General features: G+C 41.9%; 1 protein-coding gene across 1 annotated transcript in view; it reads left to right on the top strand.

Moving 5' to 3' along the window:
* MYLK4 (myosin light chain kinase family member 4) overlaps window positions 1–13887 on the top strand; it is an 84399-nt gene that overhangs the window by 43236 nt on the left and 27276 nt on the right. The gene's annotated exons all lie outside the window — the stretch shown is intronic.

The raw sequence follows: 13887 nt of genomic DNA, 5'->3' as shown, positions 1-13887 counted from the left end.
TATAGCATCTACCTGGGAACTGAACTTACTTATTTTAAATAACACCACTTCTCTATGAGGAGAAGTTCATGCCAGTATGATTAATTTTGTAGGGGTGGACAGAAAATGAACAACAGCAAAGTAATAGCATGCGAACTTTTCATGTTGTGATTTGACTGATGTTGCTGTAGTAAATTATGTGTGTGTGTCAATGTGCGCCACCAATAATGAGATCGGTTTGAAAATATATTGCTATATAACTGAATTAAATCAAAATGAAAAATTTTACAGTGATTGTTAAATGCCAAATTGAACTGATCTCATTAAATGTGAAATTCAAGTATATTTATACTGTGGCCTAAATTTTAATACATGAAAATAATGAGATATGACCAGAATAGTTGGAAAAAGTTACTATTCTTAAAGCAGTTTTTTTATTTCACAGTTTAGATCTATTTTCTGCAGTTGGGTGAAATAGCTTGGGACGTGAGTATGCAGTGTGTAATATCTCTCAGTTAACAGAGGAAGAAAAACGTACACTGTCCTGTGCTGCTTCGTGCAGATATCTTCCTGTGATACTTACCTCAGGTTGCTACCTTTATGTGCAAGTGGACGTTCACAAAGAAGAAAAAGTTCATTAAGCACTTTGAGAAAGACGCAGCTGCATGTAGTAAATACAGATGGAGCCCTATTTTATGTGGGGCTCCTAACTGAAAACAGACTTTAATTCTGTTCTTGGAATACCCATAATTGAACTTTCCGTCTGTGATCGTGTGTTTCTGCTGCAGAGGCCAACTGTCACCTCATCGTAGGCATTGATTTACTTATTACTGCTGTGAGTGTAGTTTAGCACGTTCTCCGTGAAGGAGGAAGAGCCAGTCTGCATTGCTGTGGCTTCCTATGGAAATACACGCCCTGGGTGATACTGTGCCTCTCTCTTCCTCGGAGAATTCCAAGTGGGGCCTTCTGCCAATCAAGGAAATAAGCCAGCCCCTCCTGGCTCCTACACGCCGTCTAGTTTCTCTTTAGATACCACAGGTGCTAATATAGTTTTCATAATCCTGTCCATTATTATAACTATATTCAAAAAGCTTCATTGAGATATAAATTTATATATAAAAAATTACACATTTAATATACACATTTTGATGAGTTTGGACATATGCATACATCTGTGATGCCATCACCACCATCAAGTTACTAAACTTATCCATCACCTCCAAAAATGTCCTTTTGTTCTTTTGTAGGTTTTTTTTTCCTGAAAAAAAAAAGTCACTTTAGAGTGACAAATAATGTGCTTCTCACTATAGCAACCTGATACCAAAACATAAATTAATTTTTATGCTTATACAAATACCTAACACAAATTAATCTATAGTTGCATACTCTTCTAAACATCACAGAAAACTAGTGTATAATAACAGCTGGAATGTTCAGAGCTGTGTGTGCCTTTGAAAAATGCATTGTGATGTTTGAATGTTTAATCAGAGAAAAGATCATATATTGCGATGTCCTATGACATTTTTAAAGATGAAAGTGTGGGAAAAGAGCATCGGTATTATTCAGTATTATCAACAGTCATCCCTTTTGGCAGAAACATTTTAAACGTTATTAAAATTTCCCATAATTAGGTGAAATTGGGTAGAATCTCATTTCAAGTTGAACTGATTGAGCTACAATGCTCTTTAAAGTTGTTTTTTTTTTCTTTTTTTTCCCCGAATTCAAATGGATTACATAATTTGAGAAATTTTCCCTTTCTTTGTCTTATTTTGAGCTTCTAAAATACTATGTTCTTTTGCGGTAAATTGTGTGGTTGGGAATACAAAACAGTTACCTTTCTAACCCATGGACTGGGAGGCAAACTCCTTTCATTCCCGTAATTTCTTTGTAATATAAAATTTAAATGTGATGTTAAATCTAAGTTGTTTTTTCAGATTTCTTCTTGTTCTGCCTTCAGCCAACATGGAAAATAAATAACTGATTTACCCAACAACAAAAAAATCCTACTTTTTGGGTTTGTTTTGATTTCATTCACCAAAACAGCAATTTCCTGCTTTGGAGAATAAGAGATTGTTATTCTTATTTGAATCAGCAAATCAAGCTCCCTGCTTAAACAGGGAAGACAGGCTCATTGCCATGGCTGACTGGGACCAGGAATTTGAAAAGGACCTGGAGGGGCGTGTGTTACAAACTCAGACTCTGCATACCCCCATCCCGCTTCACTGATTACTACCTCCAAACAATGCTTGAGAAGAAACTTGAGAAGAACCTCAAGACTACTCCCATCACCCTCCCTTTCCTTTGTAGAAAGGGGAATGGGAAACTTTGTTGAGAAAGTCCCCAGTAGAACGATTTCCTTGTTGACAGTTTCTAATGCAATGAAGAGAACCTAAGAACTGAACCCAAGCGAAGCCCTCACCTGCCGAGAAATGGGGAAGGACTAAAAACACTAAATAAATCAATAAGCAGCACAAGGCTAGCCAAACAAACGTCTTGCTTTTTTCTGTGATCTGTCATAAAAACATTTTTGCTGAGCAATCTGGTTACTACTAAATTATAATCACACCAGAAGACAGATTCCAAGGGTGGAGGTATTTGGAAAAGCACCCAAGAAGGGTTGTCTTGCAACCATATAAAGCTTCTGAGGAAACTCCTTCACTGTGCTTTCTTCTAGCTTCTGTGACATCCTAGAACGTTAAAGCTGAGGGGACATTAGAGTGATGGATGTGATGTCTAATTGGACTGGCTACTTAGTTGCCATTAGAAGTATTGCAAAGGACTTTAATAGTAAAATGCAAAGACATTATTTAGCATCTGATTTGATGTCGGGCTAGGTGATGTACAAAGAAATTTAATCAGACATTTCAAAGGAAAGAGCTACTCTCTGCTCTTGCCTTCTGGCAAAATTAGTTTCCATAATCCTAATAAAGTAAAATGTGGCAGCAACAATCTCTAACTACAACCTCATTTCCCATGATCAGAGGTATTCTTGAAGTTTCTCTCTGTGCTAATATGTCAAAGCATACTAAAGAAGTTACAGCCAATGCAGAAATATGAATAATAGATCTTAAAGATATACACTAAGCAAATGAGTGTTTATAGTACATGTTCTGATTTTTAATGGGTCTAAGAAATTTGAGAAGGCGATCAAATGGTAAATTACTTCAAAAACCATATTGAGGATAGAGTTTCAGATGCTGCTGGTGACACAAACATTTGAATTTCTACAAAGGTCTTAGAAGACTTAACTTTTTTTCTAGAGGTCCAGGACAACCAATTGCCCTGCATGGACATGGGACTTGTAGGTACCACAGGAGTCTGGGAGCTGGACTTCAAAGTTTGATGTTGAGGGGGATGTAATAAGGGGCATGTAATGGCAGCCCTTGACAAAAATTTTTATACAGGTGGTTGACATGCTCAGTAAATACAGCCTGGCATCAGTTCCCCCACCCGACCTTCTAATCAACAAATCCGTCAATCAATCAGTGTCTGTCATGAGCTAACACTGAGTTAGATTCTAGAGATACTGAGATGCCTTGAGGGGGTCAGAAATGCAAACAAATCATTCAACACAGTGTGATAAATCCACAAAGATGTGTGGCCAACAGAGGCAGAGAGAAGGTGGACTCCTCTTTAGGTAGACCATATGGGAGGGGAGTATTTAAGAAATAAATCACCTGTAATCACAGCACTTTGGGAGGCTGAGGCAGGCGGATCATGAGGTCAAGAGATGGAGACCATCCTGGCCAACACGGTGAAACCCCATCTCTACTAAAAATACAAAAATTAGGTGGGTGTCGTGGCGTGTGTCTGTAGTCCCAGCTACTTGGGAGGCTGAGGCAGGAGAATTGCTTGAACCCAGGAGGCGGAGGTTGCAGTGAGCCGAGATCGTGCTACTGCACTGCAGCCTGACGACAGAGCGAGACTCCTCTTAAAAAAAAAAAAGAATTCACAAAGGGAAACCTTCCTGAATTGGGTCTTGAATAATGAGTAGGAGTTCCACCTGCTTTCTCAAAGTAGGGTCACTGGACCACATGCATCAGAATCACTCCCAGAGCTCACGAAAAATGTCCTTGGGCTTCAACCCAGACTTACAGATTAAGAATTTCTGGGGAAGGAGCTTTATAAATTTCAGGGCCACCATCCCAGGGCCTAAGGTAGGTCAAGGCATTGCTGGTAGTAACTCTTTTACCTTTCTTCACTGTTGTCCATTGCTCTCTCCTTGACTTTCAAAGCACACTTTGATTCCACACCTAATAATTAACTTGCAGGGATAGTGTAAATATTTTTAAAAACTTCTTATTTAAATATTAAATATTACATGGCCAGCAGCCTGTTGTTGTGGCCATGTGCCTTCATATGATACTCTTGTTCCCTGGTGTGTACACTAATAACTGGGAGTCCACATTTGCTCACGTATCAGGGTGTACTGCATTGGACCAGGGTCCTGGGGGCCCCCTCCATGCTAAATACTGACACTGTAGTTACTCGTCTTAGGACGGTCCTAAGGCTGAAAGGAGGCAAGGTTGGGAGGTTGGAGGAGCTCCTGGGAGTCTCAGAAAATCCCCTATTTACCAGCCAGCATGGAGATATTTCCATGTTTTAATAACTAAGACAGTACCAGCATACCAGCTGAATATTTCCGCCACGTCCACAATCAAACAAAGGACGAGACAAGAACCCGAAGGGTTCAGCTTGGTGTTCATGTTCTTCATATATTGGGGGCTTAAGCATATCTTAGGAGTAAAAGCACAGACTGATCGAGGGTGTTGGAGGGTATGTACTAGCTGTGTACTTAACATTTTTAATGAACTTATTTTTAATTGACAAATAACAAGTGTATATTCATGGGGCACAGTGTGAAGTTTTGATCTACGTATACGTTGTAGAAAAGGTCAACCAAGCTGATTAACCCATCCACCACCTCACCAACTTAACGCTGTTTTGCGGCAAGGATGTTAAAGATCTATTCTTTTAGCAATTTTGAAATATGCACAATATGTTATCAACAACCACGGTCACCAAGCCATGCAAGAGTTCACTAAAACTTATCCCTCCACTCTGAGACTTTGTACCCTTTAATCAACAGCTCCTCTTCCCGCCTTCCTACCCGACCCCACCCTTCAGCCTCTAAATTTTGATTTGTAAGAACTGTGCTAAATACAATTACTTTTATTTTCTTTCAAGTTGATAGTCACCTTTATCGTAGCCTGATTACAGCACTTGTATTAATCCTAACTGTATTCTTTGCATTAATCCTGACTGCATAATTTGCATTTTGGGGCCCATCAGAATACATTCCTAATTCTCTAGAGCTTGGTTTGCCTTGGTTTTCATCCTCTCTTTGGGCCTTAATGTTGCTCTTCTCTGAGACCTGAGTTTGGGCAATCCGTCGACCCCAGAGATCAGTGGAAAGTTCCAGGCACATGAAACCTAGTCATGCATGCTCTTCCCTGAGCCCCAGCAGGAGTCCTGGGCCTCCTGAGCAACCCACGGATGTTCCACACAGTGCTGGGTCTCCACCGACTGCTGCCAGCGAGGCCAGCGGCATGCGGACCCTGCTGAGTGCTGTCTCGACTCCCTCCCCCTCCTCACCGGCTTCCCTCTGAGCTTACCCAAGTATGAGATTAGTTCTTCAGACGCCTTGTGGATGGAGGCAAGATGTAAATAGACACACGAGGCTGGGACACATATTTTGTAAAATGCTTCTTCACACCAATTCATGACTTATATTAACTAGGTCAACACATCTGAAATTCTAACGTGTATGGGAACCACCTGGCCATTGGTTAAAGAGCAGATTTGGATTGGGTGGGTGGTAGGGAGGGGCTGAGGTTCTCCATTGCTAGCAGGTTCCCAGGAGATGCCATCGCTGGGGGTTCACCAGCCCACTTTGAATAGACTGGACCAGGCGACTGAATGTTGGGGACAGTCATACCGATTAGTTTTTTACCTACGCAGTTTATATTACAGACAAGTGCGTTCATTCGGAAACATTTTTTAAAGAGCTTTGTCGTATCTCTTTGCTTTTCAGAGGTAGCTTTTTAAAAGTCACTCAGCTTTGCAGCATGTGTGTTTCCTGTGTAGGGGAAGATGCAGAAACGCAAACCATTAGGAGGTTAAGCAGTTTGCTCAGTGAGTCTCTAAGCGCAGATCTTTAAATATTCCTGCAGTCCAGGGACCACACCTCGCCTCACACTAGGAAACACCAAGCCCCTCTGAGCCTCTGCTGGCGTGTCCCACTGCAGGGAGCCAACGGGGCTGGGGGAGGCTGAACTGAACTTAGGCTCTGAGTGGGAGACGGGAGATGAAGTGATAAAAAATGAACTTAAAATAAAAATTAAAAAGCATACCGAGAACCCCATGTGAAATGAAGGCTCTTAAAACTGTCTGCGGCGGGAAGAAATCAAAGAGTTTTATTGGGTGATGAAGAAACACTGTAAACTTCAAGCGAAAACATTCCAAGGTTTGGACTTGTGTTATGAAAGGGAAATTTTACAAAGTAAGACTCATTTTAATGAAACGAACATGAGGAGCTGTGATTCCATTTGAAGCTGGTTGACACACACATGCACTCACGCTCTCAATTTCTTAGTAGCCTCACTGCACAGTTTTTGAAATGCTCAGGTGCTATTCCGGTGACGGAATCCCAAGAAGGCAAAGCATCCCTTGATGTATAGTTTTTAGATATACTTTTACGCAAAGTGCTATAAATACTTCTACGCCCTGAAAGGCGACATTTCTCCGCCTCAGCCTGAGTCCTCCTCTCTTCTGCCTGCCTCCATTTTAATGGAGGAATTAAATCACTTTCAATTACTAAATTTTGGCCAAGAAGCAAGGCAGAAAGCTTTCAGGCAGAGGACCAGAGACATGGTTGGGAATGCTGGATTTTTTATTTGTTGCCCTCCCAGGATGCCCCGTAGATCATTTTTGGAGGGAGGTTTTATGGTTCTCAGGGCCGGTTACTTGGCCTCATTTCCACACATGTATCTCTGGGTGGAGGGTAAGGAGGAGGCAGTGATTTGCTAGATAGTCCATCCTGGATAGGATCAAAGACTTGCTTGTGGGGGGGAGGAAGAGAGATTCCAGTGCTGTTACAATTGCTCCAAACTGTGACCAGAGGGAGCCTGGCTGGTAAGAAGGCCTCAGAACAAAGGCCAGAGTGACCGGAGGCGACAGAGGAAGTGGGTCCCCACCCTTTTAGTACTTTACAATCCCTGGGGTGTGGGTGGATTGAAAAACACCGGTGTTCTGGCCCCACACAAGACCCAGTTTATCAGAATCTTTAGGGGAGGACCCAGGCATTCACAGTGTCCAACGTCCCCAGATGGTTGAGAGCCACATACTAGAACTTAGAAGAGTTTGGATAACAAAAGCAGGTGGGGTGGTGGGGCGGCAGGGTGAGCAACGGGAGTTTGAGAGGGAAAGAAAGAGCGGCCTCAAGTCAGAGGGCTCAGCGTTTTCTCTGTGGGGAGGACAGGTAAGGTGGCAGTGGGAAGAAAATAACAATATCAGACTCATTATAAGGTGTCAGCACATCCAGCAGGTATAAGATGGGGGAAAATAAAATCTGTGTTATCGAACTACTCACTGTGGCCTCGTAGGTAGGTGAAGGTTCTTAATTTGCTCATTTTAAGTGATTTTTTAAAAAATTGATGGAAGAATGGAGAAGAGCAAATATTTGTAATATTATGTAGCTGGGACCCACAGCCTGGACCCCGATCGTGGCTGGTAGATGTTAGGGGTTGGCCACCCCATCTTACAGCTCTCTCCTCTGCCACCAGGCTCAAGCGTTGATCTTTTCAAACCTCCTCCGCTCCAAACATATCACCCTTTCTATAACAAGGGAGCATATCAGGATAAGAAAACTTGGAAGTATATTTATAAAAAGTTTTGATGTCAGTAAGGAATAGCCTAAAGGAGTAAATTTGACCATCCTGGGCTCCACACGATTTTTTCTTGTTAGCAGAGGCTGTTAAATGTGGTAGCAGCCGGGCACGATGGCTCACAACTGTAATCCCAGCACTTTGGGAGGCTGAGGCGGGTGGATCACGAGGTCAAGAGTTCAAGACCAGCCTGGCCAAGATGGTGAAACCCCGTCTCTACTAAAAATACAAAAAAAACATTAGTCAGGTGTGGTGGTGGGCGCCTGTAATCCCAGCTACTCGGGAGGCTGAGGCAGAGAATTGCTTGAACTCGGGAGATGGAGCTTGCAGTGAGCCAAGATTGCGCCACTGCACTCCAACCTGGGCGACAGAGCGAGACTCCATATGAAAAAAAAAAAAAAAAAAAGTGGTGGCATGCTTTCTCTTATGATACAGCTCGATATATAGTATAATAAAATAAAGTAAAATTATCCGTGCATCTTCATGTGATGGATGATCCAGCTAGCCTTTCCTAAATCCACACCTTAACTTCAGGCCCTTGCTTGGTCTGTGTCCTTGGAAGGTCCCATTGACTTGGCTTCCGAGTGAAGCGCTGTGCACATAATCGTGGGCGTGTCGAAAGGCTTTGGTTTTCCTGGCAGGGTTATTTTCTCAGGTGATTGATTCTACCTGATGTCATCAGCAGCCTGGGGAGGATCCACTTGCTGAGTTCTGAGCACAAGTGAACACTTTCCCTTTCTGGGTTTGGTCAGTCAGATTCTGTCCTGCCTTGTGCCATGCCAGTCCCCACAGACCATGAAACAGGCTGTGCTTTGTGAGAACTCCTTTTATTACCCAGGACTTCAGGGTTTTCTCGCTTCATGCATGGAGAGTTTGAGTGTGTGCTGAGGTTGAAGGGGAATAGATTTACTTTACAAACAATCTCTAAAAGTATTTTCTATGCTCAGGCAAGAAAATGTTTTCATATTTCTTCTGAAAATTCATCTCTTTATATTCTTCTAGGATTTATTCGTTTTTCTCTCCCCCATTAGAAACCTAATCAGAATTTAATAAAGTCATTATAAATTGTTATAATTTTGTTTAGGTATTTCCAGAACTTAGGTTAAGATGGCCAAAAATTGTTCATCTTGGCATCTCCATGAGCAGTAATATGAAAAGCTGTTATTCAGGGTGCACGACCTAGTATCCTCTGCTAGCAAGAAAAGACTGTGTGGAGCCAAGGACCGGTCAGATTTATTCCAATAGGCTATTCCTTTTTGACACTGAACTTTCAAAATTTAAATACACTTTCAAGTTTTCTTATCCTGATAACCCCCTTGTCGTAGAAAGGCCAGGTGGGTGATATATTCAGAGCTGAGGAGGTTTGAAAAGATCAATGCTTGAGCCTGGCAGTAGAGGACAGAGCTGTAGGACAGGGTGGCCAACCTCTAACATCTACCTGCCACCATCAGAGTCCAGGCTGTGGGTCACAGCTACAAATTATTACAAATATTTGCTCTCCTCTATTCTTCTATCTGGCCTGTCTGCAACAGTTTTAAAAATAACCAGGAATGCCCTATATATTATGTTATGAACACAATTTTCTGTAGCAACTGTAATCCCAAAATGCATGGCCGTTGATATGGCTAGCCATCAGCTATGTAAATTCAGGGCTGTGGATATGAGCCACCGTGGCAGGGATGCATCTGAGATGGCACCTAGGGCAGCCTGGCTTTTCAGGGGTGCAGCCTGATGACAGAGTGTTCTCACAATGAAAGTGCCATTCCAGAAAGCACTGTTTTCTTCATCACGCATTGCTTCACCAAGCACTTTAGAACCTTACCCTCTGTTCAGTGCTGGGGAAACAAAGGAGAAGAGAAGGGTCTATATGCCAGTGGGCAGACAGGCATATTGAGAACACTGCAGTAACACGGAAAATGATGGTGGTATTGTTGAGGTCCTCCTCTGGAGGACCTTTATGATCTTTTAAGGTCAAATCTGTTTTATTAGTTGATTTTTATTGAATGAAAATGAAAGAAGGATTAGACAATGTTGTTCAATTGAATTAATTTCCCTTTCAGTTATTCCGCCACTTTCAGGAAAAGTAGGGTTTTGATGTAGTACTGGGACAGGTCTGTACCGTAGGGCGAGAACGCACCCATGCCCAGGTAGCCGGCACACACCTGTGGACCAACGTCGCCTTCCTGTTCAAATCTAGATCTTATGGCAGTAAATGTAATGGTTAATGGAGAAAAGAGGATAAATTGCTTACTTAAAATTGCTTAAATAATCAAAACTGTCATGCAAGCGATGAATACTGAACTCTTAAAGCAGTACTTTGCAAAAGGAGAAAAAGAGTTTGCAAGAATTGAGCTGATAGTTCTAATTATGTTCTTGCCCTCAAACCTACTAATTAGAATGGTCCTTCTCCAAAACACATTTCAGAAAATCAGAGTATGAAGCATGGTGTTATCTAGAATTGTCTCCAAATTATTTTGATTTTGCACTGCCATTAGTAAAAAATTTTAAAGCACACCCCAATATAGTTATTTATAAATTATGTACATTGATAACCACTACATGCACTTTATTTTATTTTTGAGATGGAGTCTTTCTCTGTTGCCAAGGCTGGAGTGCAGTGACGTAATCCTGACTCATGGCAACCTTTGCCTCCAGGGTTCAAGTGATTCTCCTGCCTCAGCCTCCTGAAACTGGGACTACAGGTGTGCACCACCAGGCCCAGCTAATTTTTGTGTTTTTGGTAGAGATGGGATTTCACTATGTTGGCCGGGCTGGTCTCGAACTCCTGACCTTGTGATCTGCCCACCTCGGCCTCCCAAAGTGTTGAGATTACAGGCATGAGCCACTGCTCCTGGCTGCACTTTTATTTTTATAAATAACATTTAATATGTCAGAGATACTTTTATATGTGTCCAATTGTATCAACATATTTTTAAAAACATATGTAAAATTAAAATGTTAAAAGAATGGTGTCTTAGCTTGGGCTGCTATAGCAAATTATTCTGGACTGGGTGGTTTAAACAACAAACATTTATTTCTCACAGTTCTGGGGGCTGAGAAGTCCCAAATCAGGCTGTTGGCAGATCCAGGGCCTGGCGAGGGCCTGTTACTAGTGTGTAGTGGCCTTCTCCTCATAAAGAGTGAGCAAACTTTCATGCTGGTTCTTATAAGGGCACTAATCCCATTCATGAGGACTCTCCAATCATGACCTAGTCACTTCAGAAGGCCCTACCTTTTAATAGCATCACCATGAGGGTTAGGATTTTAATATATGAATTTGTGTGTGTATATTGGGCGGGGGATACATTCAATCCATAAGAAATGGAATAAATTGAAATGAGTTCTAGCATGTCCTTGATACCCTCCAAAGGACTACTGTGAACACTCCCTGGGTACGTATGCCCCACTTATGAGACCAGTCTAGGAAGCCAGACAGAGTGGAGAGAGATGAGCTGTGTTTTGAATACTTGGGCAACTGGACCACATAGGCTTTCTTCGCTGCGTCATTCTACATCCGGATAAATTATTATAAAAGGAATTGGTAAATAGTTCCAAAGGAATCCATATGCAAATACAGAAATATTTTTAAGTGAATTTGCATGAAAGAGGTCCTTAGGTTCATCCCAGCCATCGATGTGAATTCAGCAGAGGAACATAGTCACTGACATGGTTTTCATCCCATTAACTGGGGATGGTCAGGATTGGGTCAGAAACTTCATGCTTAAGAGCACTGGTCCTGTGCTGTTTAATTGGTAGAAGACATACTTCATTTTTGTACAACAAATAAGATGTATCTACACACTTGAACTTTCTATTTTAGCAGCTTCTAGGCATAACTTAGAAATACAAAGTAAAAACGTTTCATATTTTTGGTTGCCGTCCTGGAAAGAACAGGAGAAATACAACTTCTGTTTGTTGGAAACTCTTCAGTTCAAAGTTCCTCTAGATGTCAGTATTACATAGGGAAATGAAAACATAACAGCCTTTGGCAGTGAATAAAGGCCTTCTTACATTATTTAAATAGAAAAACATATGTGATATATAATCACTAAACAAAAAAGCAGCCTTACTTGGAAGCTGGCTGCTTATATTCCTCAATACTGACAGCTTCTCCTGTTGGTCAAGTCTGACTCCGAACCCAAAGAATATTGGCCCAGCATGTGGACTTTTCCACCTGATACTTAGATGGCTTCAGGGGCAAATGTGGATCTATCAGTGTTCCACGGAGTCTTACAGCCAGCTGCTCAATTTTATATACTTTGATGGGCTGAAATTGACTGATACATACCAGTTTTCATTATTAAATCCACGTATGCTTATATCATTGCGTTCATGCCATACAGAATAAACCCAGAAGCACAATGTCTATTGATACACCAGAGTTTTCATTTCAAAAGGGAAGAATAAAGGGACAGTTATAAAACATCTTAAACACAATTTGTTAAACTATCTTATTCAACTAATTTGGATATGTGCTTTCAAAATTGGACTTAAATTCTCTGTCTTCTTTTCTTTTTTTGCTTCTCTTCCATGTTAATTGTAATCTTTTGACAAATATTTATCTCTTCACTCTGCTAATTTGTTTTTGATTTATGACCTTCTCTCTTAATCATTTTTCTTTTCTCTTGTGGTGCCAACTATGTAGTAGATCTCAATAAATATGAATCATGTAACTTGGCTATAGTCTTTCTATCTTTTTTTTTTTTTTCCCAGAAAGACAGTATAGTGTGGTAGTTAGGTGCACAGGCTGAAGTAGACAGCTGGGTTAGAATCCTAGCTCTACCATTTCTAAACTTTATAACCTTTGGAAATTACCTAACTTCATTTATACAATGGGGCTAATAGTATCTATCTTAAAGGGCTGTTAGGAGGAGCAACCAGGTAAACAAAGTGCTTAAAAGAGTAACTGGTACATAGTGTGTGTGCACAATACATGGTAGCCATCACCACTACCACCATCATTACCATGATCACCACCATCACCACTACAACCACTATCACCACTACAGTCACCACCATCACCACTACCACTACCACCATCGCCATCACCACCACCACCAGCACTACCACTACCGCCACCATCATGGCCACCACCATCATTATCACTACCACCACGACTACCACCACAACCACCACTACTACCACCACCACCACTACCACCATCACCACCACCACCACTACCACCATCATGATCACCACCATCATGACCACTACCATCATCATCATCATCACCATCATCACTACATACTGGTCTCTGAAGTAATCGCCAGGAAGTCAAAGATGAACCAGTCTTTTTGCCCACTAGAAGTCCACAATCTCATGGGAAATTGACCGGAAAAAAGGCTTAAAAGTGTTATAAGGAATACCAGGGTTAGGGCTATGTGCTGAGTTTTGTGCAAGCACAGAGGAGGGACCAGTCGGCTTTGCTTGAAGCAGCAGCAGCCCATTTTCCCTGCAGAGGGAAAAGTAGGCAAGTGCCATCTCTGGACTTTCACTTAAAGAGAAACTTTAAGAGAAAGAGAAACTCTGAAGCTCTCACTTCCAGCCTTGGCTTTCCACAGGTTTACTAAACATGCCTTCATGTTGTAAGTTCACCATCTGAAAAACGGAAATACTCTGAGTCCATGGAGCTGCCCCCTGAATTGTTTAAAAGCACATTTGTGGCCGGACGTGGGGGCTCACACCTGTAATCCCAGCACTTTGGGAGGCCGAGGCAGGCGGATCACCTGAGGTCAGGAGTTCAAGACCAGCCTGGCAAATGTGGCAAAACCCCGTCTCTACTGAAAATACAAAAAATTAGCTGGGCATGGTGGTGCATGCCTGTAGTCCCAGCTACTCAGGAGGCTGAGGTAGGAGAATCGCCTGAACCTGGGAGGTGGAGGTTGCAGTGAGCCAAGATTGCGCCACTGCACTCCAGCCTGGGCGACAAGAGTGAAATTCCATCTAAAAAAAAAGAAAGAAAGAAAGAAAGAAAGCACATTTGCAATTTGTCTTGATATCTGTGCTCTGAACTTCCATGGTG

Source organism: Theropithecus gelada, chromosome 4 (assembly GCF_003255815.1).
Source record: "Theropithecus gelada isolate Dixy chromosome 4, Tgel_1.0, whole genome shotgun sequence".
Lineage (NCBI taxonomy): Eukaryota > Metazoa > Chordata > Mammalia > Primates > Cercopithecidae > Theropithecus > Theropithecus gelada.
Note: the sequence above shows the minus strand (reverse complement) of the source record. Positions and strands in the feature narration are given on the sequence as shown.